General features: G+C 38.8%; 1 long non-coding RNA gene across 1 annotated transcript in view; it reads left to right on the forward strand.

Annotated features, from left to right (window-relative positions):
- Positions 1-9,657: 9,657 nt before the first annotated feature.
- The window catches only part of LOC139168452 (uncharacterized), a 61,680-nt gene continuing 44,361 nt past the window's right edge, over positions 9,658-26,976 (forward strand). Inside the window, exons 1-3 of the long non-coding RNA XR_011559293.1 lie at positions 9,658-9,763; positions 18,033-18,149; positions 26,547-26,623. This is a non-coding gene — a long non-coding RNA (uncharacterized lncRNA). The remainder of the gene's footprint in view (positions 9,764-18,032; positions 18,150-26,546; positions 26,624-26,976) is intronic.

The following is a 26,976-nucleotide window of genomic DNA, read 5'->3' on the forward strand; positions in this document are numbered from 1 at the left end:
GGTTCCTACACTGAGTAGGGAATTTGCTTTGATGATGTAAACGGATCCTTCCAACTCTGTGTTTCTGTAAAACTTTTGTTTCAGAAGATTTGTTTAGTTTCATATCACTCTCTAAATCTACCAGGTGGTTCCAATGATTGTAATCTGACGGTATAGGATGATCTTGTTAGTATGATACACATCCATAAGCTGCAAAGGGCAGAAAGAAGATGCCAATACAGTGATACCTTGTCTTACAAACTTAATTGGTTCTGGGACGACGTTCTTAAGGTGAAAAGTTTGTAAGACGAAACAGTGTTTCCCATAGGAATCAATGGAAAAGCAATTAATGCGTGCAATTCACCCCTTTTGCCAGCCGAAGCGCCTGTTTTTGTGCTGCTGGGATTCCCCTGAGGTTCCCCTCCATAGGAAACCCCACCTCTGGACATCTGTGTTTTTGCGATGCAGCAGGGGAATCCCAGCATCGCAAAAACGAGTGCTTTGCTGGCAACGGAAGTCCGGGGGTGGGGTTTCCCAGCAAAGGGAGCATCAGTGAAATCACAGCATCGCAAAACATCAAAGTCCTCGAAACCCCATCTCCGGACCTCTGTGTTTTTGTGATGCTGCAATTTCACTGAGGCTCTCCTTGCTGGGAAACCCCACCTCCAGACTTCCATTGCCAGCGAAGCACCCATTTTTGTGCTGCTGGGATTTCCCTGCAGCATCACAAAAACACGGGAGTCCAGAGGTGGAGTTTCCCGTGGAGGGGAGCCTCAGGGGAATCCCAGCAGTGCAAAAAAGGGTGCTTCTCTGGCAACGGAAGTCCGGAGGCGGGGCATCCCAGTGGCAGCGGTGGGTTTGTAAGGTGAAAATAGTTTGTAAGATGAGGCAAAAAAATCTTAAACCCCAGGTTTGTATCTCGAAAAGTTTGTATGATGAGGCTTTTGTAAGACGAGGTATCACTGTATATCAGTATATTTGTTTCTTCCTGTTAATTGCAGTGTAAGTTTGGATAATGTACATATCCATTTCTCCTGACAAATTATTGGTTCTATACTACTACTTTATTTATTTTGCATAATTGAGAATCTCCATTATCTGCATAGTTTTCAATATACATCACATTTTAAAGCAAGTCTATCTTCTAATTTGAAATTTCCTAGGCAGAAAAGAGTCAGCTATGTTTCTCTTGGGAAATAAATATGACAGAATTAATCCAGAGGCTATGTTTGTGTAAGTAGCAAACAATAGCCTTGCTCAAATAAAGAAGCATTTTAAATCACAATGGTATTTAACTGACTTTATTGTATCCCATTTTAATACAATATCTTCTTTTCGTTGACAAGCACGGAACCATAAATTATATTTATTTAATCCTGCAGCATTTTAGAAATAAATGAAACAAATAATAAATGAAAATACGCTTTGTAAATTAAGATGAAAATTGAGAATAAAATGAATAAATGGTGATATTTCCTAATTTCTTGTGCCAAAGCATTTATAGAAAAATAACATTGTTATTCAGAGCCCTTGCATATATCTATGTCAGTATTTCTGTCTCTACAGCAAAACGTACAAAATTCATGGAATGCTTCTTAAGTTCAGTTTGATTAAAACTGATTGAGAGGTTGACATTTATCCAGAGATGGTTTCCTTCCCTAAATTGTGAATGGTTATTGGTCCTTTTTCTCTGACATGAAAAATATTGAATGCGACATGGTCAATAATGATATCCTGCATAATAGCCTGCACTGCAAAAAATATGAATAACCAATAGGTGGTAGCAAAGGGTTAAGATTATAGACATTTCTTTGCTCTTTGGGAATTGTAGCATTTAAAAAAAATAATTGGAATAAATTATTAAAGGATAATATAATGCTTTATATTATAATATGATCATCTGGAGGTTTGCAGTTCATATCTAGAACAAGATATTTTCCCACCCTTATTGTGAATACATATTTTCCCATCATAATGAAAATTGTGCATAGATTCTTTCTGTCTAAAACAGGAACTAATATTATATCAGGTATTCTGCCCAACTGAATTCTTTTCTGTTTCTCCATCTGCAAGAACATGTATCTATGTCTCTTGCCTACAATTGAAATCCATTTAATTTTAATTGCTTTTTCTTTTATTTCTCAAAACGGAAGATAAAAAATTGTCTAACTCCATCTTTATTCCTAATGATACCCAATATGCACTTATGTAACAAAACTCTCCCATGTTTAGCTACAGTGTGTGTTCCAAAAGTAATGCAATTTTTTAAAAAGTAATTTATTGAACAGATTTGCACAAACACTTAAAATTCTTCTGTCCTTGGGCCTCTACACATTTTTTCCAGCAACTCTGCCATGACTGGTATGCGCCCTGAAAGGCGTCTTCGAGGATCTCTCGCGAGGTCTTCGTCATGGCTGATTGGATTTCTTCTATGGACAAAAAATGGGTTCTTTTCAGGGAACAAAAAAAAGTGTGCTGGGTCAGGACTATAGAGTGGGGTGGGGCAGCTTTGGCACCTGGTGTTTGGCCAGGAACTCTCGGGCTCGTAGCGCGTTGTGGCAAGGCGCGTTGTTGTGATGGAGTTGCCAGGTAGCAGAGATGTCTTTTCTTGTCCTGGTAACCTTTTTTGGAGTCTTTCCAGCACATCCATGTAGCAGGCAGCATTAACTGTCTGTCCTTGAGGAACAAACTCCTTATGGACCACTCCTTTACTGTCGAAAAAGACAATGAGCATTGTTTTCACTTTTGATTTGCTCAGTCTTGCCGCACAAATCCCAGCGACCAGTCAGGTCCCACAGAGTTGGCCTTCTCCGGGTCCCGTCGACTAACAATGTCGTCTGGCGGGACCCAGGGGAAGAGCCTTCTCTGTGACGGCCCTGACCCTCTGGAACCAGCTCCCCCCGGAGATTAGGATTGCCTCCACCCTCCTTGCCTTTTATAAACTTCTTAAAACCCACCTCTGATTTGTATTGTACATTGATTTCTATTACTTCTGTGAGCCGCCCCGAGTCTACGGAGAGGGGCGGCATACAAATTTAATGAACAAATAAATAAATAAAATAAATAAATTTTGGGCTTGGGGGATTGGTCAGTGTGGCACTCAGAGCTTTGGCATTTTGTTTCTGGGTTGTATTAAAAAACCCAAGTTTAATCATCAGTGATGACATTGTCCAAATAATCAGGTTCAATTTTAATACGTTGTAAAAGTTCATTTGAAATTTCCGCTCGGTTGGTCTTTTGGTCATCTGACAACACCTTGGGTATGAGCTTGGCGCACACTTTCCTCGTCGCTAAATCTTCAGTAACAATGCAAAACACAACAGTAGGTGACAAGTTCAGTTCATTGGCAACCATCTTGATACTCAATCGACAGTCAGAGTCCAACAATTGTCGAACATGAGCCCCATTGTTGTCAGTTTTACTGGTTAATGGCTGCCCAGAGCGTTGTTCGTCGCGAATCTCTTTCTGACCCTCCTTAATGGCCTTTAACCACCTCGAAACTTGTGAGTAGGACAGAGCAGAGTCCCCGTAAGCCTCACGAATCATTTTGTTAGTTTCCTCAAGTGATTTTTTTCAGTTTAGCACAAAACCTAATCATGTAACATTGCTCAATCATCGATTCCATTTTTTTCGTGACATAGTGCAGTCAGGCGGTAGGGAAAGCAAGTAGGATGCTTGGCTGCATAGCTAGAGGTATAACAAGCAGGAAGAGGGAGATTATGATCCCACTATATAGAATGCTGGTGAGACCACATTTGGAATACTGTGTTCAGTTCTGGAGACCTCACCTACAAAAAGATATTGACAAAATTGAACGGGTCCAAAGACGGGCTACAAGAATGGTGGAAGGTCTTAAGCATAAAACGTATCAGGAAAGACTTAATGAACTCAATCTGCACAGTCTGGAGGACAGAAGGAAAAGGGGGGACATGATCGAAACATTTAAATATATTAAAGGGTTAAATAAGGTCCAGGAGGGAAGTGTTTTTAATAGGAAAGTGAACACAAGAACAAGGGGACACAATCTGAAGTTAGTTGGGGGAAAGATCAAAAGCAACATGAGAAAATATTATTTTACTGAAAGAGTAGTAGATCCTTGGAACAAACTTCCAGCAGACGTGGTAGATAAATCCACAGTAACTGAATTTAAACATGCCTGGGATAAACATATATCCATCCTAAGATAAAATACAGAAAATAGTATAAGGGCAGACTAGATGGACCATGAGGTCTTTTTCTGCCGTCAGACTTCTATGTTTCTATGTTTCTAGTCGGCACGCAGAGGTTTACAATAACTGATGTCCTGCCACTTCCACAGCTTGGAGAGCATTTAGACTGGTTTCGCGGCAAAGCTTTAGAGTGCCGCCTCCACCTACTCCAAGTGCTTTGGTCCCACTCTGACCAATAGGAGGGGTGTGAGAAATTCAATTGCATTACTTTTGGAACACACCCTGTAAGAGTATCTTAATACAGACATAGCTTTTTACTAGCCAAATTTATATTCTCATCTTCCTTTCTCCATCTTCCTTTCTCTTGCTCCCTGTAACTCTCTCCCCCCCTGCAGATTGAAGACAACAAAATATACTGTAAATCACAAATTGATCTAATAAAATATTATCTTTAAATATTACCTTAAATTGGGATATTTTTTCTTATCTTCTCACATCTACTTTGCCTACCACCTCGCTCTACAACGTGGAATCCAAATTTACTGTACTATTTGGGAAAATCACTTTTAATTTCTAATATATTTTTTCTCAGAGTGCTAGGCATACACTAATCTGTAAATTCTAATACTGATGTTTGCTGTGACAAAATCTATATTCCAATTAACTTAAGCAGATTTCTCCTGCAGAAGATACATGGTATGATGAATGATGGTAGAAGGTTCTAAACTTATTTTGCAAAGCCCCATTTTTCCACTGTTTTGCAAGCTTAATTAAAATACGAGAAGCCAAGAAGACTACAAATTGCTGGAGGTATGATTGTACCATGAAAAATAGGATGCCCATACACATTTCCTATAGCCATCATAACTGAGTGCCTGTAACCAGCACACAGAAATTTCAGCAATGGTTCGTCACTTTAAAAAATAAAACAAGTTTCTCCAGAAAACTGGATGAAACTGGCTGAAAATAGAGTAAATTGTGTAAATTGTTCCATGCAATTAAAACAAGTCATTCGATAATTCTTTTATTCAAATAATATAAAATTTTCACTTATTGATCTCTGTACACAGCTGGGTTTTAAAAATGCAAGGGTCTTCAAACAGATTTAAGCAGACTATTTTTGTGCGGGATTGCAATCTATACAAATAAAAGAAGTGATTCATTTTCTGTTTCATTAATCATTTTGTCCTCCGTAAATCAGAGTGCAGTAATATTGATTTTTCCCTTATGACAGAGAGTCTTGGAATCTAATGTTTCTTTAGGGATCTTTGAGACTTCTATATTATAGGTATCTCTAAAACCATATTTCTATCATTTTGGAAAGTTTATGATCACCCCAAATCTTTATTGCAGTTACGTTTAGAACTGTTTATTTCCAAATATTAATGACATTTTTTTTTTAAAAAAAATGGAAATGCTTAAAATCCTCTTCAAGTTTTCAATCAGATAAATGTGTACAAAACCACAGGAGAATGTAGACTAGTTTGTCTAAATATTCAATTACAATGATGCCTGCCAGATAATTCACAGGAGTGTCATAAACCAGAAGACACATGAGTATCAGAGAGAAGAAACAATAATCACATCCCATAATATATGAGGCTATATATGCACAAACTGAGAATGAGTGCAGATCTAGGAAGAAGCAAAAATGAGATGCTTGCCAGTTTATTTCCCTCTGGTAACTACAGATGGGACAAGTGCTTTAGTGAGTTCTTTTTAATCATCGAATGCTTCATAAACATTTGTGATAGACTCTTTGCTGGCTGATTGCACATCTACCTAATTACTCCGTAAATGTCCTCTCTGAGGATTTACAGTAGACTGTGACCCTGAAATGGCTGATATGAAAGAACAGAATAAATAGGAATGTAGACAAAGTAAGAGTTCACCTGTGTATGAAGTATGGAGTGTATAGCCCAGAGCTCTTTAAAGAGATATTGATCCTTATAAGCAATATTTGCACATAGAAGGCTTTTCATGCCTTGGATTCCCACAATTCCTCTGCTTCCCAAATAATGACCCTTATCAGCATATATGACACTATGCTGTGGAAAGTTGATATCAGTTCCTTTACACTTGAGTTCACCTTTCTCAGCATTTCCTTAACCATCTTTGATTTTTTAAAATAAAAAAACCAAATATCTATGACACATGGAAAAGAGTCAACAAATCAATTTATTTATTTATTTATTAGATTTGTATGCTGCCCCTCTCCATAGACTCGGGGCGGCTCACAACAGCAATAGAACAATTCATAACAAACATAATAATTTAAAAACATTTAAAAAACCCCATTATTAATCAGACATACATACAAACATACCATACATAAATTGTATCGGCCCGGGGGGAGATATCTCAATTCCCCCATGCCTAGCAGCAAAGGTGGGTTTTAAGTAGTTTACGGAAGGCAAGGAGGGTGGGGGCAGTTCTAATCTTCAGGGGGAGCTGGTGACAGAGAGTTGGGGCTGCCACAGAGAAGGCTCTTCCCCTGGCCAAACGACATTGTTCAGTCGACGGGACCCGGAGAAGGCCAACTCTGTGGAACCTAATCAGTTGCTGGGATTCATGCGGCAGAAGGCGGTCCCAGAGATATTCTGGTCCGATGTAGCCTTAAGCCCCCAAACTGCATAGGGTAGAGCACATTTGCCTGTGCTATATAGGAAAATGACTGCTCAGTATATAAATGAACATTTATCTCTGATGGTGGCATCACTTGCACCTTCCCATTGGCACAACATCATTACTGGTTCTTATAGAAATGTAAAATAAATTGTGATCATTTCTCCAGCATGCTAATACAAATGGGCATACACACATGTATGCACACTATATTAGTGTGTTGTGTGATTGTGTATATATATACTGTATATTCTTTTGAGAGCAAGCATCCGAATTTCATTTTTAAAAAATGTGTTCCAGTGTGTCCATATAGGCCCTTTCATCAAATTTCTAACAAGTCCTTTCTCTCCCCCCCCCCACTGCAATTTAGCAGTCTCCATTGGTTAAAGTCTTAGATTGCTTTCCAAGTAGAATATACAAGCAATAACATGATGAATATGAAACTAAATATAGTCTGCTGTACCAGATCTTTAGTACTGCAGTGGGAATGAGAAATATATTTATTTATTTATTTTGTCCAATACACAATGAGGGTTTTAGTGGGTATATATCTATATATATGTTTTCGTAGATTTTCACGGGTACAGGTATGACGGTCTTGGTATATTTGGGTTTCTTCCCGTGTAGGATTTGGAAATTTCGAAATGTCGCCAGAAATTTCCAAATCCTACACGGGAAGAAACCCGAATATACCAAGACCGTCATCTATATATATACAGTGAACCCTCGATCATCGCGAGGGTTCCGTTCCAGGACCCCAAGCGATGATCGATTTTTCGCGAAGTAGCGGTGCGGAAGTAAAAACACCATCTGCGCGTGCGCAGATGGTGTTTATGCTTCCACTGCCGCCCGCCCTTCACCCGCCCACCCCGTTGCTTGCGCCCGCCCACCCCGTTGCTCACGCTGTTGCTGGGGCCGCTTCCCAGCTGGGGAGCCGAGCTAGGGAGTCCCCACCGCGCGCGCGTTGCTGGGGAAAGCGCGCGCGCTTGGGGACATCGCAGCTCCGCTCCCCAGCTGGGAAGCGGAGCTAGGGATTCCCCAAGCGCGCGCGCTTTCCCCAGCAACGCGCGCGCGGTGGGGACTCCCTAGCTCGGCTCCCCAGCTGGGGAGCGGAGCTGCGATGTCCCCAAGCGTGCGGGCACCGCCCGCCCGCCCGCCCACGCTGTTGCTGGGGCCGCTTCCCAGCTGGGGAGCCGAGCTAGGGAGTCCCCACCGCGCGCGCGTTGCTGGGGAAAGCGCGCGCGCTTGGGGACATCGCAGCTCCGCTCCCCAGCTGGGAAGCGGAGCTAGGGATTCCCCAAGCGCGCGCGCTTTCCCCAGCAACGCGCGCGCGGTGGGGACTCCCTAGCTCGGCTCTCCAGCTGGGGAGCGGAGCTGCGATGTCCCCAAGCGTGCGGGCAGCGCCCGCCCGCCCACGCTGTTGCTGGGGCCGCTTCCCAGCTGGGGAGCCGAGCTAGGGAGTCCCCACCACGCGCGCGTTGCTGGGGAAAGCGCGCACGCTTGGGGACATCGCAGCTCCGCTCCCCAGCTGGGAAGCGGAGCTAGGGATTCCCCAAGCGCGCGCGCTTTCCCCAGCAACGCGCGCGCGGTGGGGACTCCCTAGCTCGGCTCCCCAGCTGGGGAGCGGAGCTGCGATGTCCCCAAGCGCGCGGGCACCGCCCGCCCGCCCACGCTGTTGCTGGGGCCGCTTCCCAGCTGGGGAGCCGAGCTGGGGTGTCCCCGCGCGTGCCGCCCGCCCGCCCATGCCGTTGCTTGCGCCGCCGCTGGGGTCTTACGGGGGCAAGAGGGGGAAGACCCAGGGAAGCCTCTGCCCGGCGGGGAAACTCCACCATCTACGCATGCGTGGAAGGGCACGCATGCGCAGATGGTGGAGTTTACTTCCGGGTTGAAAACTCGCGAAATAGCCCTTTCGCGATCCTTGAGGACGCGAAACTCGAGGGTTCACTGTATATATATATACACATAGTAAAATACATGATGAAGGTTTTAGAGGAGATACTCATAGTAAAATATATCTAAGAAATAATAGAAAAGAAGGTATAGTAATAGAACATATCAATGAAAGAATAGAAGAAGAGATATAGGAATAGAAGAAAGGTATAGGAGATATAGCAGAGCAATAGGACAGGGGATGGAAGGCACTCTAGTGCACTTGTACTCGCCCCTTACTGACCTCTTAGGAATCTGGATAGGTCAACCATAGATAATTTAAGGGTAAAGTGTTGGGTAATGAGTTCGGTAATGAGTTCCACGCTTCGACAACTCGGTTACTGAAGTCATATTTTTTACAGTCAAGTCTGGAGCGGTTAATATTAAGTTTAAATCTGTTGTGTGCTCTTGTGTTGTTGTGGTTGAAGCTGAAGTAGTCACCGGCAGGCAGGACGTTGCAGCATATGATCTTGTGGGCAATACTTAGATCTTGTTTAAGGCATCTTAGTTCTAGGCTAAAAAAACCCCAGAAATGTTTTCAATGTTTATTCTTTATGAATATTAAAGAAAAAAAATCCTGGGTGGTTAATATCTCCAGTGATGAATATCTCCACCCTCCACCTGGATTAGCTGTGAAGTTGCCAGGACTTCCAGAGGACTCTTTACCAACTCCTCCCTCTTTGACCATCGTTCCAGAACTGAGATGATCAGGGCAGAGCCAATGGCAACCAACATACCAATCTGACTACGCATGTGTCATCTGGGAGGAGAGGGGTGTTAAGTCCTCAGGGCTACGCTGCTGCCTGGAGGCTTGCTGGTTACAAGAAGTTCCTGATTGGTTAAGATGCAAACAACTAGACGATGGTAGAATGCAGCCTTGTCATTGGTCCCCCCCGTTGGACAGTTCCTATATAAATAGCTTGTCAGCTGGCTAATGTTGTTGTTGCCTCACTGGAGTGCCTCTTCTTGGTTATTACTGTTAGCAATAAAGGTTGTTTCCCAACCTACATAGCCTTAGTTCCTGCCTGCCTAGTTCTCCATACAGAGCAAATTACATATGTGTAAGTAAATAATGAAACCTATTAATACCATGTACTTCCTCGTTATATATTAGAATGCTCTGCTTGGTTTGATTAAGCTGTGCAAAGAGAAATTATTAGATAGTTTAGAAAAATTAAATAAATCTCTCTAACCAAGATAAAAAGGACTTTCTTGATCAAGAATGAGATTAAAGTAATTAAAGATTTCAAGAAAGATAATATATGCTCATATACTAGCTGCCTGGAGTTCTGTAAGTTATTTCATGCAGAGTTAATACTACTTTTAAAAAAAACCTGCAACTTTTTTTTAGAAAAGAAGATTATAGGCAATGACAATCACTCAAGATGGCAAGTATATCAGTGACTGATAGGAACACCTTTCTGTATTTTGTACAATTCTATATATATATTTTAAATTAGTAAATTAAGTATTAATAGAATTAACTTTGACCTTAATGGCAAGTATGCACTGTATTCATATTAATTGTGATGACAACCTTCATGTGACTGAGATAAATTTCAGTTCAGCTTTTAAAACTTCTGAATGTAAAACACAAAGGAAATTTTGAAAAGGAACAGTAATTTTATATAATCATTCTTGTCATACAATTGTGTAGGATGCTAAGCACTTAGGAGCCATAAATTGTTGTATTTCTTCTAAGATTAGAAAGAGCTTTCCAACTTCAGAAATGGGATCTCACATTGAACTCCCCAGCTTTTGCCACAGCTTTTCTCCTGTGACATGATTTGCTACATTGAGGGACATAAAGGAAGGAAGATCAGAAATACAACACAGGCAAAGCAAGTTCATATCTAGACATTTTAGCTCAAAGATCATACATATACTGTTGTGGTTGGCTCTGGCCCAGCTCCTGCTCCAGGGAATGTGGAGGTGGATGCAGGGGAAACTTCAACATGTCAGAGGCCTGTGTTATTGCCGACAGAGTCAGTTCAGAGTTTAGTTTCCTGACGAAGAAGAAAGTGGGAGTGACTTGGAAGAGGGGGGCTTGGCACACAGCCCAGGCAGTCAATCTCCATTATCTTCCATTGATTCGGATGAAGACGTCTTAGAAACATAGAAACATAGAAATCTGACGGCAGAAAAAGACCTCATGGTCCATCTAGTCTGCCCTTATACTATTTTCTGTATTTTATCTTAGGATGGATATATGTTTATCCCAGGCATGTTTAAATTCAGTTACTGTGGATTTATCTACCATGTCTGCTGGAAGTTTGTTCCAAGGATCTACTACTCTTTCAGTAAAATAATATTTTCTCATGTTGCTCTTGATCTTTCCCCCAACTAACTTCAGATTGGACCCTCGCAAGCACAGTCTTGGACCCTCGCAAGCACAGAATTATGCGTAGAAGAGACCAAGTAAGGGCATATTACAGGAGATAAGAGACGCCACCTGTTTTTGGGTGGGGCTCCAGTAATTAGGGCTATAAATAGCAGCGTGTGGGTTTGGCCGTTTTGGAAGAGTATCTGATTGCAGTTCTTCAGAAATCCTGTGTTGCTGTTTTCTGGACTTTGTTTGTTGATTTTTTCACGCCTTAGAAACCAAAGCAGAGCAACGTGTGTGTGTGTGTGTCTTCACAGCTGCTAGCTAAGTATTTAATGACTGCTTAAGGGAAATTGTACAGACTACCTGGTTGTTTTGGGACGAGTGATCTTTGCAATACAGAGTGCTTAGTTTATTTTGAATTTTGTGATAAAGAACATTGTTTTGAATTTTCAAATGTGTGTGTGTCTGAAATTTGTACCCTTGAATTTTCGGGAGGCTCCTACCAGAGAGCCCGGCAGAACACATACCAAGGTGTTTCCCTCAGTTTACAGGTGCTCCCGAATCTAGGTTTTCCTTACTATGGATGGGAATGACAGAAATATCTTTTCAAAGGAGATATTTTCATTGTGAAATTACATTTGTTCTATTTCTGACAAATAGTTATCTGTTACTTTGGGGGAAATGTGATTTGGAAACAAAATTTCTGGATAGGAAAAAAAGCTAAAGCATTGGCATATAGAATTCCTGAGCAGATTTAAATGCATGGGTATGTGTTGAGGGGTTTTCCTGATGTACATTGTGGGAAGGCTAGCTTTCAGAGTGAAGGCAATAGCTATACTGTGAATGCCCTGTTGGTAAGGGTGTTTAGTGATGTCACTCAAATTCTGTCTCATCATGCAAATTCCCAGCATATACCGGTGTGAGAATCATAGTTCCCTCTAAGCTGAGCAGTGAGCAATCACTCACTTAAAAATCATCATCAACTCAGAGTTTTCCAAACCTGCCCAGAAGCCGAGAGGGAAAGAGTGAGAGGGAAGGAGAGAGAGAGGAAGAGAGGAAGAGAGAGAAACAAATAAAAAAAGAGACGAAGGAAAAGAGAAAGAAAAAGAATGGGAGTAAGGAAGAGAGAAAGAAAATCAAAATCTAGTTTGAAACTAGCTCAACTATTTAAGTGGCATTTTGATATTGATAGAGTTGCCCTATTATGAGCTCACTGTTATAGACACACAGTACAGTATTTTATTTTGAAATTCTCTGAGGCAAAACAGGGTGGGTTTTTTGTTTGTTTGTTTGTTTGTTTGTTCGTTCATTCATTCATTCATTCATTTATGTATTTATTTATTTATTATTTCTGTGCTGCCCAGCCCCGAAGGGACTGCCCCTCAGACACTATACTTTTCCGCCCACCCCCCAAAAAGAATTAGAGGGAACACTGGTGAGAATTATCTATAGAATCTAGGCATCTAAGGCCTACATAGATACAAAACACTCTTATTAGAGTACTAAACTTCTGACCTTTTGGACAGCGGATCTTGCCAGAAAAGCAAAAAGTACAAAAACATGTTTACATTCTGTATCAGAGATGAAGAAATCCTGTTTTTTAGCCAAGAAACATTCATAAAGGCAGGACAACAACTTGATGGATTAATCTAGAGAGTTCCGAGGAACTATGATAAAATTGGATGCAAGACAACCCCATATATTGACAGGAAGAAGGGGGTGTAAACCAGATATAAAAATTCTATATAAGATGATTCTTATAGTTAGGTACTTTACCTTTTGAGGTTCATGGGTATTTTTCCCGTGACTTCTCTTGGTCCCTGTATGATAGTGTATGATCATGCTGGCATCTTTAAGATCTTTATGTTATGTTGGATATATGTTTCTATTATATGTGTGTGTGTGTGTGTGTGTGTGTGTGTGTGTGTGTGTGTGTGTATATATATATATATATATATATATATATATATATATATATATATATATATATATATATATGTAGATTGTTCTGAGTTCGGGTTTTGCCCTGTGTAATATTTTGCATGTCTATGCGACGTTTCGGTGAAATCACATTCACCATAATCAGGCTGAAGTTTCAAGCTTCGTGCTGTTGTAAAATGGAATGTTTACAACTGTCATTTCTTCTTAGTATATAGTGTGGGGGTGAAGATTTGGTTTGAATGTAGCAAATAGATTGGGTGATTATGTTTTAGTGATCTGATTGGTTGGTGGAATCATAATTATTAGAAGGATTGACATGGTGATTTTTATGAAGTGTTTTTTTGTTTAAGGCTGGTTTCCAAATCTCTGGTAGGCGGGACGTGTCATCTCTTTTATTTATGCAAAGGGGGCTCCTCTCAATCTCTATGGCTTCCAAAGCAATTCTTCTATATAAATTCTCTGTTTTGTGAAGTAATTTAGTTTTTTCAAAGTCAATTTCGTGCCCTGTTTTTTTAATGTGCTGGACAAGGGAGGAAGTTTTTTCTTCTTTTTTAATTGCATTTTTATGTTCTGCAATGCGTGCACTTACTCTTCGATTGGTTTGTCCAATGTATGTGGCTGCACATGTTTTGCAAGGAATTTCATAGATTCCTTGGTATTTTGTAATTTGGCCACATGGTAAGGAAAAACTAGACAATTTCCTCACACATCTCAATAGCCTACACCCCAAAATACAGTTTACCATGGAAACAGAAATCAATGATCAACTTCCCTTTCTAGATGTACTGGTCTATAAAAAACCCAATGGCAGCCTAGGACACACTATCTACCAAAAGAAAACCCATACCAACCGTTATCTAAATGCACACTCACACCACCACCCCGCACAAATCACCTCAGTGGCCAAAACTCTCATCACCAGAACCAAACGCCTAGCTGACCATGAGCACTTAAAAACTGAATTGAACAAACTCAAAGATGTATTAATTTCTAATGGATTCGAAGGGAAAACAATCACAAACCTAATAAAAAAAGAGACACTCCCCCAAAAACAAGATCAAGAACAGGACAATGGTACCACCATCCTCCCTTACATCAAGGGCACCACAGACAAAATTAGTAAAATTCTGCACAAACATAACATCAAAACTTCATTTTGCACTAACCAAAAAATATCTAATATCCTAAGGAGCCCAAAAGATAAAATCCAATTGGAATACCAACGAATCTATGAAATTCCTTGCAAAACATGTGCAGCCACACACATTGGACAAACCAATCGAAGAGTAAGTGCACGCATTGCAGAACATAAAAATGCAATTAAAAAAGAAGAAAAAACTTCCTCCCTTGTCCAGCACATTAAAAAAACAGGGCACGAAATTGACTTTGAAAAAACTAAATTACTTCACAAAACAGAGAATTTATATAGAAGAATTGCTTTGGAAGCCATAGAGATTGAGAGGAGCCCCCTTTGCATAAATAAAAGAGATGACACGTCCCGCCTACAGAGATTTGGAAACCAGCCTTAAACAAAAAAACACTTCATAAAAATCACCATGTCAATCCTTCTAATAATTATGATTCCACCAACCAATCAGATCACTAAAACACAATCACCCAATCTATTTGCTACATTCAAACCAAATCTCCACCCCCACACTATATACTAAGAAGAAATGACAGTTGCAAACATTCCATTTTACAACAGCACGAAGCTTGAAACTTCAGCCTGATGATGGTGAATGTGATTTCACCGAAATAAAAACATAATTAGAACCACCTTACAATTTAAAAAACTCATAGTGAAATCTTGAGAGGAACCAGAAATTCCTTTATTCCAAAATTCTGTTTTAGTTCAACAATACAATTACAAAATACTGCTTATGTACATGAGGAAAAAAGGTGCTGCCCATCATTGTTTATTTATATTATGGACTGAGCCTTTAGTAATATCATTCTATCTGGAATGTGCTGAGACTGTGTCAACAATGCTAAGCCTCATTCACACATTTTACAGTATGCTTAGTACTTCCACATTTCGATTTTCTAAAATCCCTACACTTGTTGATGATAATGCTGTGTGGGTTTATGGGTAGGATGGGATCTGTATTATTTGGATATAAATTGGAAGTTTGGCAAATCTATTTGATTTAAAAGAACCTCAGGTACAAACACACCTGATCTCCTGTCTTAAATTCTTAAATCAAGAAACACTTCCAATTTTCCCTCAGACCTTACAGCATCCCTGATAAACTGTGGCTATGTCTCTATTTGCATTTAACCATGGAATGTATAACACACACAGCAACTTTCTTCTATAAGACGGGCTACAAGAATGGTGGAAGGTCTTAAGCATAAAACGTATCAGGAAAGACTTAATTAACTCAATCTGTATAGTCTGGAGGACAGAAGGAAAAGGGGGGACATGATCGAAACATTTAAATATGTCAAAGGGTTAAATAAAGTTCAGGAGGGAAGTGTTTTTAATAGAAAAGTGAACACAAGAACAAGGGGACACAATCTGAAGTTAGTTGCGGGAAAGATCAAAAGCAACATGAGAAAATATTATTTTACTGAAAGAGTAGTAGATCCTTGGAACAAACTTCCAGCAGAAGTGGTAGATAAATCCCCAGTAACTGAATTTAAACATGCCTGGGATGAACATATATCCATCCTAAGATAAAATACAGAAAATAGTATAAGGGCAGACTAGATGGATCATGAGGTCTTTTTCTGCCGTCAGTCTTCTATGTTTCTATGTTTCTATATCCCCATGATGTTGCTTTCATCTTATGAGTGAGACAGGCTTAAATTATCCTCAGTTGCATTGTTAGAATGTAGTTTCTACTCCCTCCTCTTCCAATATAATCCAAGGATAGCCTCAATTTATGTAACATTTGTTAGGTGTTGTCATTCATTACTCTGCAGAAAGGTCAGCTAGTTATAGTGGCTTGTAACAAGGTAATAGAGGCAAGACAGGAATCAGTAATAATAATCTTATGCTGGTACAGTTTTCTGCAGATGCAGTGATAGCTTTACAGTCAGTGGTACCTCTACTTATGAACTTAATTCATTCCGTGACCAGGTTCTTCAGTAGAAAAGTTTGTAAGAAGAAGCAATTTTTCCCATAGGAATCAATTAAAAGCAAATAATGCATGTGATTGGGGAAAGCACAGGGAGGGTGGAGGCCCTGTTTCCTCCCAGGAGATTCCTAGAGAGGCCCCACAGAGGCTTCTCCCCACCTTTCCAGCCCTGTTTCATCCCAGGAGATTCCTAGACAGGCCCCACAGAGGCTTCTACCCATCTTTTCCGGTCTTTTCTCCTCCCAGAAGATTCCTAGAGAGGCCCCACGGAGGCTTCTCCCTGCCTTTTCCGGTTACAATTTCGGAGGCTCGGGTTTGTAGGTAGAAAATGGTTCTTGAGAAGAGGCCAAAAAATCTTGAACACCATGTTCTTATCTAGAAAAGTTTGTAAGTAGAGGCGTTCTTAGGTAGAGGTACCACTGTACTTGTTCAACATTTTGGTTAGGCTTTCTACCATAAAATCTACAACAAAATTTTAAAATGCCATAATGTTGCATCTAATTATCAGCCATTGGGCACCAGAACTTTATTTTTATTTTAGTTATTTGATTCTGGAGAAAATGAATATTTGAAAATAAACTAAAGTTTATCATATTTCAAAATCGGAGAAATATTAAAAGTAGTGAAAATACAGATGAAATCAGCTAAGATTGGAAACATTTTGTCTACTTTATCCTGCTTTTTAAAATGCCCTTTTCTTTATTTCCCTGTTCGCTTAAACTGCACATTATAAGTTTCTCCCAGTTGATAAAAGGCAGAACCCTTTGAATGTAGATTGGATATTCTAAATTGTTAATAGTACCTAGTTTTAGTGGCTTTTTAAAGCAGAACATTTGCATTACAAGTAGCAATAACATCCAAGAGCCCAGTAATTAATTTATTTTTTGTGATTATAATTGTAACAAGATTTAAGAACTATTTCTTAAATTGCTTGCTCCTTTATTAAAGTATTGAGAGCACATTTATTGAATTTCATCCAAGTAAATAAAAAAATGTATATAAAGAAAATGAAGTAAAGAAACTAACAGGAATTCTAGAGTATGAAACATGTGAATGGATTTAATAACTTAGTTTACAAGATTTGTGTGCCTGCCTGACATAGATATGAAGCAATATCTATCGATTTATGCTAGCATTTCTCAATTTCAGTAAGTGTAACATGTGTGGGCTCCCAGAATTCTGGTAGTTGAAGCCCACACATCGTAAAATTTCTGAGGTTGAGAAACACTGATTTATCCAATCAATAACTGTTCTGTAGACTGGAGGTTGAAAGTGAACTATTACTGTACCTTAAGAGAGTCAAGTTAAAATATATAACATAAACGTAACATTATAACATAACATAAGCTTTCTATAATATATATATATAGATAGATAATATATGCCCATGTCACACCAACACTCCGCAGTCTGCATTGGTTGCCGATCAGTTTCCGGTCACAATTCAAAGTGTTGGTTATGACCTATAAAGCCCTTCATGGCATCGGACCAGAATATCTCCGGAACCGCCTTCTGCCGCACGAATCCCAGTGACCAGTTAGGTCCCACAGAGTTGGTCTTCTCCAGGTCCCGTCAACTAAACAATGTCGTTTGGCGGGACCCAGGGGAAGAGCCTTCTCTATGGCGGCCCCGGCCCTCTGGACCCAACTCCCCCCAGAGATTAGAATAGCCCCCACCCTTCTTGCCTTTCGCAAGCTTCTTAAAACCCACCTCTGTCGTCAGGCATGGGGGAATTAAGATATTCTTTCCCCCTAGGCTTCCACAATTTATGTATGGTACGTTCGTATGTATGATTGGTTTTTAAAATAAGGGTTTTTAGTTTCTTTAGTATTGGATTGTCGCATGTTGTTTTTACTACTGTTGTTAGCCGCCCCGAGTCTACGGAGAGGGGCAGCATACAAATCCAATGAAATGAAATGAAAATGAAATGAAATAGTTGTCAAGCAGATTTCTGATAATGTGGGATCTAATATCTTCCAGCTGCTGTTAATTGAAGAGGGGAGAACAAATTCCTGTAAGAGAACAAATTCCATAGATGGCGATTTTCATATAAAAAGAAGGAAGAGTCTAATCTTGACAGCATGTTTGGGATATTGAGTTAAGTAGATGGACCACCCAGTCGGACTGGCTGAACTTATTTATTTAAAATTGTGGAATCTCACGTTTATTAGAAATGGCCTCATTATCAAAGTAAGCTAGAAAATTGCTAAAAATCAAAACCTTGTAGCAGTAGCCCTGTCTTTTGTAGCAGCTTCAGAAGGTGACATTAGTCTAAGCTGTAATCTTTATTCAAATAACGTGGAACATTTTTATAACTCTCCACAAGAATTCTAAAGCTTTTGGAACCACTTGATTATAAAAATGTATGTATTTTAGTATACTGGCTGAAAACTAATACTATTTTTATCCTGCCTTGAAATAAATGAAATGTAGGAGGGCATAGATATCTCATTTCTGCAATGGAAAATTGATATTTTTTTTTAAAAAAAAATGTTCATGTTACTACCCAATATAATTTCCAGATAACAAATTTAATAATGACCTTATGTGACCATTTTGATTATTTTTGACTCTGTAAGGCAGCGGTCCCCAAACTACGGCCCGTGGGCCGGATGCGGCCCGCTGTGGTCATTTATCCGGCCCGCGGCAGCGGGCCGGATAAATGACCATCTATATACCATCTATATACTAAGCTCCCGAATCTCCCGTCCCCTGTGTAAAATGTTTGGGGACCCCTGCTGTAAGGGGTAAGTAATTCAAAGCTCTATGCGTATCAAGACACAAAACATTATGGTGTATATGAAAAAAACTTAACAGGAAACTTAACTAACCTGATGAATTCACTATCACAAAAAGAATAGGACCCAGAACAGACCCTTGTGGCATACAAGCGGTGTGCCACAAGGGTCTGTTCTGGGTCCTATTCTTTTTAATATGTTTGTGAGTGACATAGGGGAAGGTTTGGTAGGGAAGGTTTGCCTATTTGCAGATGACTCTAAAGTGTGCAATAGGGTTGATATTCCTGGAGGCGTCTGTAATATGGTAAATGATTTAGCTTTACTAGATAAATGGTCAAAGCAATGGAAACTGCAGTTTAATGTTTCCAAATGTAAAATAATGCACTTGGGGAAAAGGAATCCTCAATCTGAGTATTGTATTGGCAGTTCTGTGTTAGCAAATACTTCAAAAGAAAAGGATTTAGGGGTAGTGATTTCTGACAGTCCCAAAATGGGTGAACAGTGCAGTCAGGCAGTAGGGAAAGCAAGTAGGATGCTTGGCTGCATAGCTAGAGGTATAACAAGCAGGAAGAGGGAGATTATGATCCCGCTATATAGAATGCTGGTGAGACCACACTTGGAATACTGTGTTCAGTTCTGGAGACCTCACCTACAAAAAGATATTGACAAAATTGAAAGGGTCCAAAGACGGGCTACAAGAATGGTGGAAGGTCTTAAGCATAAAACGTATCAGGAAAGACTTAATGAACTCAATCTGTATAGTCTGGAGGACAGAAGGAAAAGGGGGGACATGATCGAAACATTTAAATATATTAAAGGGTTAAATAAGGTCCAGGAGGGAAGTGTTTTTAATAGGAAAGTGAACACAAGAACAAGGGGACACAATCTGAAGTTAGTTGGGGGTAAGATCAAAAGCAACATGAGAAAATATTATTTTACTGAAAGAGTAGTAGATCCTTGGAACAAACTTCCAGCAGACGTGGTAGATAAATCCATAGTAACTGAATTTAAACATGCCTGGGATAAACATATATCCATCCTAAGATAAAATACAGAAAATGGTATAAGGGCAGACTAGATGGACCATGAGGTCTTTCTGTTTCTATGTATTGGTTCACTAATTAAACAGCTTTTAAAAAGATTAGGCAAATTCATGAAAGTTGCGGCGGCAATCACGACAATAGAAAATTTCTCTGAAACAATGCTAATTCTGGAGACAGAATTTTTTTTTTGTATTTCTGTTGTACTTATAGACTTGCCTGCAAAGCGAATGCTGGACACAGCAGAACCTTTGTCACTGTTATGTACCGTTCTTCATAAAATTAATCAGAGAGAAAAATCTTTACTCTAGGATGTTTATATAATAAATCTCTCAGCCATATAAGATAGCTCTATGGAACACTAATATTCTTATCAGCTTATGTATTCCCTTAGCAAACTAAATTGTTTCACTAATGCAAACTTATTTGCAATTGTATTCCTTGTCTATTCACACCCACTTAACTGGGATTAATGTCTTAAAGCAGCAGAAAACCTCAAATTCATAATCATCTTTTTTTGTTCACCCTGTTTTGTCTCACAAATCAAGATGATGCCAGCAAATCTCTCTTTAATCCTTTGAAATTTAAATAAAATGTGCAATGTTAGCTTGTCCAGTTTCAAAGAGAACAGCTCTATGAGTCCTGCACTGATTAGCAGGCAGGCCACTCAGAATAAGAGAGCAAATGGACTTTAGTTTTAATGACTAATTAATCTATATTTCTGGATTTCCTGTCCTGTCTAAAACTTCTGATCAATGAGTTTCTGATAATCTTTCCTTACAATAAGACTGGCAAACTTGGCTTTTTTTGCATGACCTTTTTTTGCATGATGTTTTCTTGGAGGTTAGAATGATAAATGTAATATTTTCCACTACCCAAATTGATAGTCTTCAGGGCACCAGTTTGTTTCACAGTGGGGCAGAGAACTTGCTACTGAGCCTGCAATTAGCATTTAGTACTGGTAGTAATAATAGCACATGTTCTCCTACCGCCAAATGCATTTTCCCCACATATTTTTTAAAAAAATATGGCATAATTTCTATGAATACTGTGTCAGTATTAGGTGATTTTCTCCTTTAGATACAGCAATTTCTTTGAGTCAGTCACACTGTTACGTATGTATGTGTGTGTATGCGTACACAAGCCCTTTTGTTATATTTGTGTTTTTAACTCCTTAGTGTGTTATGAAACTTCAGATAATCCATCAGTTTTCAGCCTTTCTCTCTACTTATGGTTTGGAGAGAAATTTTTCAAGAATATTTATCCTCATTTAAACACAGTACTTACCAATGAAAATAATTTTATTCCACCAAGTCTTGAACTGTAATTTAGCATCTTTGGCACCAATTGTAGGGTGAGAATGCAGACATTGGGGGTTGGTCAGTTTTCAATTTAATAAATAAAATGGCATCTCATTTTTCCCCCTTTTAAATGTTTGTATCTGGCTTTCAGTCCAGATATTTTTGATTGGGATAAGCTATAAAACGATCAAATAAATAAAAGAGAAGAAATTGCCCCCTTCTTCCTCAGTATTGAGATCCATATGTAAAGAGATACATGACAAGGGCTAAGCAATTTAATCTAGATGTATTGCTTGCTCTGCAAATATTTATCTGCTGTACAGATATGTAGAGGAAGACGCCCAGAAATAAGATGCTCAGAATATGATTAAGTTGGGTGACAGCAATATTTTCTGAATTGTCACTAAAAATGATAAATTTTCTATCTATTTTCTTAGTCTGAATTCTGATCAGACTAAATTATTAGGGCTCAACATTTCAATAATCTTCATTCACTTTTTTTTTTAAAAGTCAAAAATTTAAAAGGTCAAATATTTCATCTAAGATTTACTAATCCAATACTAAGCCCTATGTATCTGCTTGACTAAAAATAAATCACTATAATGATAGTCATGCAGTTTGCACCTCTGTTACTTAGACTGAGTACTATACTCTTATTTATTTATTTATCATATTTCTATAGCACTTATCTCACAATCAAGTCAAAAATTAATAACAATACAGTTATATTCAAATTAATATAATTAATATTGAAAACTTTAAAATTATAAAATACACAAAATTAAAACAGAGTAAGAAAGAGATTGGGCAAACAACAGGTGTTAAATCACCGTCCATCCTTGAATTATGACTATTCATTCAATTACTGAAGTTATGATAGTGTTGAAACAGGTTACCATATTTTTTGGAGTATAAAACACACCTTTTTCCTCCCTAAAAGAGGCTGATAATTTGGGTGCATCTTATACACTGAAAGTAGCTTTTTTTTCAGCCCTAACCAGGTGTTAACAATGTTCCCAGTTCTTACCAGCTCTTTCATTGTTACTCTCTGCAAGGAATGTTTTTCAAGCCCTAAGTCTTTGTAGGTTTTTTCCCCATTGGTCTAACTTTCTTCAAATGTTTCTTTCCAGCCCTAACCAGGTGATAATGATGTTCCCAGCTCTTACCTGCTTGCAAGCTCTTTCATTGCAAATAATGTTTTCCAAGCTCTAAGTCTTTGCAGGGTTTTTTCCATTGCGCTGGATGTTTATTTCCAGGTGCTAATGATGTCCCCAACTATTACAGGCTTGCAAGCTCTTTCATTGTTGCTCTCTCAGAATAAAGTTTTTTTAATGCCTAACCAGGGGATAAAATAATGTGCTGAAGCTGACCAGACTAATGACGCTAGCCAGATAAATACCTGGTAAGCAGATTCTTTTTCCTATTTTCCTCCCCAAAACTAAGGTGCGTCTTATACTCCAGTGCTTCTTATACTCTGAAAAATGCAATATATTTAAGGACTGTTGTGGAATCCCTACTATTAACTGGTCCAAATTCAATCACTTGGCCACTGGGCATTTGTGACAGTTGCAGAATCCTGGGGTCAAGTGACCTCTATTTGAAACTTTTTATGGCACGTTTAGTTTTTTTGGGTTTCTTACAATTTGAAGGTTTTAAAAATTATCCCGGATCACTTTATGATCTATGAAGACCAGTCATGGGAAACGGAACAGGAGATAATTTCAATTGTGTGGCATGCACTTTGAAGTGCAAAAATTCTACTGCTAATAGGAATTATATCAATTGAATTTTGATCATTAGGATGCTTTAAAAGCATGTTATTCATCAGCTTTTCTAGCTCTGAATATTCATGCAGCTATTTTAACTTCCTCCCGTAGTTCTTATGCATATTTTTGACCTTTTGGGTTTAAGCCTCTTCTTCATGTAGTACCTTCATCTACGGAGGAACTCAGTCAAATCTCAACTGGGCTGCCAACATTTACATTTAAATGGGAAAAGTTCAATGAATGTGTCAGGATTCATGGGACTAATAAGTGTGTTAATTTGTAGGATTTTTAGATGCACAAACTTGATTAGATCACAACTAAAACATGTACTTGAAATAATGGTCTGTGTCCATGAGTTTCCAAAGCTGTCAGCAGAGAGCACTTTAGGCTATGGCATCTTTCCCAAGGAGATTTCTGCCATGTCTGTGAGTGACACTTTAGGGAGAATTTAGCCAATTATGGATTCTTTTGAATGGCAACTATACAACAGGAGACAAAGAAGTTTTAGAACAATTTTTTTTGGCACATTTAATGTTATCTTTAGGGGAGGCTCTATTATATTCACACCTGCGGTCTAATAGCTGTCATCTTCCAGAGCCACAGAGGTTGCAATTGAATAGCACTGCAAAAGCAGGAGATTGAAATGGCAATGTCTTTTCATTATCTTTATTGTATCCCTCCCTGCAATAAATTGAAAGCAGCACCAATGGAAAAATATTTAATGTATAAATATATGTCCTTTAAAGAGTACAGTCAGTTGAAGTTACAATTGCCATCCCTGTTGTATTTTTAAAGGTGCACTTGTTTTCAACATTTTATCTTTGTTAAAATATTTTTAAAAAGCTATTCTTTGCTCATCAAGTCTCTTATTTAAGGGCTATTTAGAGCAATTCAGTTTTCAATGATAAAAGTGAGTAATATGATAGATTTCTGCCAATTTCAGTCATTCAGGAGGGGACATTCACAGTTCAGTTTTCAGAGGTCTGTGTAATATGAAACACAATAGAAGCAAGTTCTGTCAAAAGAAAAGAAATAAAGGACTTTTCACAACAACATAGCCCAGTCTTCACTGAATAAATTCTTCCACTTGCCTTGTATATAAAATCTGAACTGCCACAAATGCAGTTAAATTGTTTCTTTATACTTTATTTTAAAATTTTGCATGGAACGGGTTTATACAAGGGAGTGAAGATGTTTAGAGAATGAATAATTCCAATAAATGAATAATGAATAAACTCTAATTTTGAAAAAAAAAAGATGACTAAGATGAGACAAAATACCACTTTTCCATTTTTTGAAATGCATTAATATAGACTTAGCCTCAACTGTCCAATAATTAAGAATGATTTAAATTACAAGAATGGTAATAAAAACTTCCAAGAATTAGAATAGTTATAATAGATTATAATAGAGTATAATCTAAGGGTTAGGGTCCCATACAGATAAACATTGTACTATTATACCAATAAAATATATGTAGTATAGGGTCGAACTGTTGGATCCTTGGTATTATCTGAGTTCAATGGTTTTCTTGCAGACTTTTCATTACCAAAGTTGATAACGTCACCTGACTAACCCTTATGATATTACCTAGTTTGGTAATGAAATGTCTTCAAGAAAGCTACCAAGATCAAAGAACACAAAAGACCCCACATTTTATTGTTAATTTTGAAGGGAGATAAAGAAAAATCGTATAGTTATCACAAACTTTTGTAAGGCTTAATACAGTTTTAACTTAACCCATACACATTTTGAAACATGGAGAAACAGGATAAGGATATCTGCCTTTGTCTCCTGTAATTGTCAGTCTTCCCCTCTACTTCAATATATCCCTTGGTTGCAAAAATAAAAGGAAACAACCCACAGTTGATATTAGAACAATAAGAAAAGACAGAGCAGTAAGCTCTGGAGGGCGTTCTGGTTTCTGGTAGAAGTTTAGTAATTACAAATAACTCTCATTAAATGCATCATTTCATGAATAAAGCAACTCCGTTTATTTCTCTGCTCTCCTGTATTTCAACACATTCCAGACATCACTCAGTCCCTTATCTCTCTCTTAGCTGCATTTCTCACATTCCTTTTCCTGATTCACTTAGACAAGATTTATTTCCTAACTACATAGCTTTAAAAGAAACAGCAGCACTGACTAAATACAATACAAAATACTTTGGCTTACTTTAGCGTGGTGAAAACACATCCATATTTCTTTTCAGTAACGTTGAAACTCCACCCTTCTTCTCCACTAGCCCCCTGACATGCCAAATACCTCACTACAATATTTAACCCATTCCTCTCCTTAATATCTTCTTCCAGACCTTTGCTCTCTACGTTTCTGAATCCTTCTGAACCCAGCGTGCGTCTGATTCTCCCTCACTAGATCCTGAACTCATAGCCCCATCTGTGGCTGGCCTCCCACCTGTTCTACTACCTGTAACCCCGGGGCCCCCACTACTTCATAAACACTATCGGAATCTGAGTCCTCAATATCTTTATCATCTTCCAACTGATCAAGAGTATGTACAACAGAGGGTAGCCTTGACCCCCCCCCCCATTACTGATCAATAGTGAAAATTGTAAGCCATGCAAGTACATACTATTGTAGGAAGTTGCAGTAGAAACATAGAAACATAGAAGACTGACGGCTTGGCTGTCCTGTTCTTCCGCGCAGCCTACGGTCGGCCATTCCCGCTAGCAGAGACGGCCTATCTCCAAGAGGTGAACGCTTCTCGCTGGGACCCGCTAAACACCAGCACGCTAAAAGGACGCCCTTCTCCCTGCTTAGCCTCATTGTCTTGTGACCAAATCCCCCATATGCTGTATGGATCAAAAAAGACCTCATGGTCCATCTAGTCTGCCCTTATACTATTTCCTGTATTTTATCTTACAATGGATATATGTTTATCCCAGGCATGTTTAAATTCAGTTACTGTGGATTTACCAACCACGTCTGCTGGAAGTTTGTTCCAAGGATCTACTACTCTTTCAGTGAAATAATATTTTCTCATGTTGCTTTTGATCTTTCCCCCAACTAACTTCAGACTGTGTCCCCTTGTTCTTGTGTTCACTTTCCTATTAAAAACACTTCCCTCCTGAACCTTATTTAACCCTTTAACATATTTAAATGTTTCGATCATGTCCCCCCTTTTCCTTCTGTCCTCCAGACTATACAGATTGAGTTCATGAAGTCTTTCCTGATACGTTTTATGCTTAAGACCTTCTTAAGGTATGAGTGATATGGAGCCAGTAAAGGGTTACCAATTTTTTTTACTACAATACTGTGGGTGTGGCTTATGAAGGATGCCCTGCATTTTCTTTCAACCTATTTCAGTGCAAATTGGGTGCTCTGGAGTAGATGTCCATTTTTGCTATCCCACTGTGTCCCCCTCCCACATGGGCAGCAGCCCACCCCAGTATGGAGTGCATTTTCATTAGTATCCTGCAGTTCAGTGTCATCAGAATGAACTGTCAACTCATTTTTAACCTCTTTTTTTTTCTATGCTGGTGATCTTTTATCTCAGGCTATGATTTACATAACCATGTCTCACAATTTTCTGTACTGAAAAACACTTAGAAACTGCAAAGCATGCATGACAGTGTGCAGACTTGTGAGAGTGCTTCATTACTTTGACCATCATTTTTATCCCTGCAGAATTTTTATCTCTTTTGCTAATAATCATTCATGAGGAAAGGCTCTTAAAACTAGAAGATCCATTATGCCAGGTGTAAGTAAGTCATATTTTTAAAATACTGTCTAATATTTCTCGGCTATTGTTTAACAATGATAGAACAAGTGAAATTGCTCCCAACTTCTCAAAAGTTTAAGTTTTTAAAGTGTAGAAGTTTTGCATCCTTAAAAATAGATAGACCCTTTAAAATCAAATTTGAGCACGTATGTATATAATTTTCCCTAAAAACAATAAAATAGTTTGCCAAAATCCTCTTCATGGATTTCAAAAAAACTTCACCATCTGGCCTGTAGTTTTAGCTTCTCTGATTATCTGTTATCCGGATCTTATTTAATCAAACAAATATATTGTAATTCCCCCCCATCATATGCTAAAAATACCAGCCCAAATTTA

This window comes from Erythrolamprus reginae, chromosome 5 (genome assembly GCF_031021105.1).
Source record: "Erythrolamprus reginae isolate rEryReg1 chromosome 5, rEryReg1.hap1, whole genome shotgun sequence".
Taxonomy (NCBI): Eukaryota; Metazoa; Chordata; class Lepidosauria; order Squamata; family Dipsadidae; genus Erythrolamprus; species Erythrolamprus reginae.